Raw genomic sequence first — 2,202 nt, 5'->3', positions numbered from 1 at the left:
AGAGAGAGAGAGAGAGAGAGAGAGAGAGAGAAAGAGAGAGAGAGACAGAGAGAGAGAGAGACCCAGAGAGAGAGAGAGAGAAAATGAGGAGAGCGGGTAGGTCTGCCGACTAACCACATGGCACTCCCCGAGTTCCCAGCTCATTATGTCCAGATTTAGCTCACTGGCCAAGGCAGCAATTAGGAGCTGCAAACCCTTAACCTTTCAGCCTGAGTCCATGGGTAGCTAACATTTTCGAAATACCCTTCCAACACCGCTTCGGATTTAGTAAGGGTTGTACGACACTTGCAACACTACATTAGGTCGTGAAGTGATTCTGACAGTGGCATGTTTGTAAACTATTTGGTATTTGTGTAATATAGTGTATTCATGTGTGTATTTCTGCATGTATTTATGTATGTACCTATTCATAATTATGTATTTATGTATGTAAATGTATGTTTGCCACTGTAAAACAAAGTGCCCTTTAGGGACAAATAAAAAGTGTAATTTATTATTATTATTATTATTATAGACCTGGGCAGAGGACGATACAGCGCCTCAGGAGACAGAACAAGATGGGCCTGTTTGATATCAGGGTCTTCTTCAGTTGGGAGTTGAACCCTTGCCTACTGCAGGCAACGGTTGGTTACTTTACTTTACTTTTTTTATCCAGCGACCATTTGAGTTCTAGCCCTTAGGCCTGTCGATATGGCAAAGAATTTACAGGCTTTTATCAGCTGTTTTGTCGTTGTATAGAGTATTTCCGATGTCAAGGGAGGCAGGTAGGTAGGTAGGTAGGTACTACACAGGTCGCTAAGTGCAAGGCAGGCAACGGTTAAGAACCTAACCATTACACCGCAGACGCTATTTATGTTTGTCTTTGTGTGTGTGTGGGAGTGTGTTTGTGTATGTGTGAGTGTGAGTGATAATGAGGGCATGTGTGTTTTTGTTTGCGTGCATATATTATGTACTTGTGTTTGTGTGTGCTTTTGTGTGTGTGTTTGTGTATGTGTGGGCGGGCGTGTGGTTATGAGAGCATGTGTGTATGTGTACACCTGAATGCCTTTATGAGCATGTGTGTATGGATGCCTTTGTGTTAGTGTGTTCCTGTGAGTACCCACTATGACTGTCGAGTGTGTGAGTGTGTGTACACTATGACTGTCCAGTGTGTGAGTGTGTTTACACTATGACTGTCCAGTGTGTGAGTGTGTGTACACTATGAGTGTCGAGTGTGTGTGAATGTGTGTACACTATGACTGTCGAGTGTGTGAGTGTGTGTGAGTGTGTGTGTGAGTGTGTGTACACTATGACTGTCCAGTGTGTGTGAGTGTGTGTGAGTGTGTGTGAGTGTGTGTACACTATGACTGTCCAGTGTGTGTGAGTGTGTGTACACTATGGCTGTCCAGTGTGTGAGTGTGTGTACACTATGACTGTCCAGTGTGTGAGTGTGTGTGAGTGTGTGTACACTATGACTGTCCAGTGTGTGTGAGTGTGTGTGAGTGTGTGTACACAATGACTGTCCAGTGTGTGTGAGTGAGTGTACACAATGACTGTCCAGTGTGTGAGTGTGTGTACACTATGACTGTCCAGTGTGTGAGTGAGTGTACACCATGACTGTCCAGTGTGTGAGTGTGAGTACACTATGACTGTCCAGTGTGTGAGTGTGTGTGAGTGTGTGTGAGTGTGTGTGAGTGTGTGTGAGTGTGTGTGATTGTGTGTGAGCGTGTGTACACGTTACAAGCGGCAGTAAGAAGTCTAGAGAGCTAAGGTCTAACTACAAGAACCTATAAAGATACTAAAACTATAAACAAAACAAAATAAAATTTTTTCCTAAAAAACGATAAGGGGGAGGGGCAAAAAGAGACAAAGAGAATCAGTAACTACTTTGCTTCCTTTCATTTGGTTCTTAGTGAAAGTTTTAAGGCACTTGCAACACAATAAGGTCATATAAGTGCCGAAGATTAGAGGTGTTACAAGAGAGTAACAAACATTAAGAAAAGGAGGAGAGATGAGGACGATAGATGCCTGATGGGAAAGAAGGAGCAAACTACCCCAGAGCACCCGCCAACCACCTACTCATTTGGTCCAAACACACAGAGAGAAAAAAACAACACATAAAACGGGGACACATCTCTAAAGTTCACAAAATTCTGCACGCAAAGAGATTAAAAGTGGGGAAAGAGAGAGAGAGAGAGAGAGAGAGAGAGAGAGAGAGAGAGA

The sequence above is a fragment of the Aplysia californica genome, unplaced genomic scaffold (genome assembly GCF_000002075.1).
Source record: "Aplysia californica isolate F4 #8 unplaced genomic scaffold, AplCal3.0 scaffold00071, whole genome shotgun sequence".
NCBI lineage: Eukaryota > Metazoa > Mollusca > Gastropoda > Aplysiida > Aplysiidae > Aplysia > Aplysia californica.
This window is presented reverse-complemented; position numbering follows the sequence as displayed.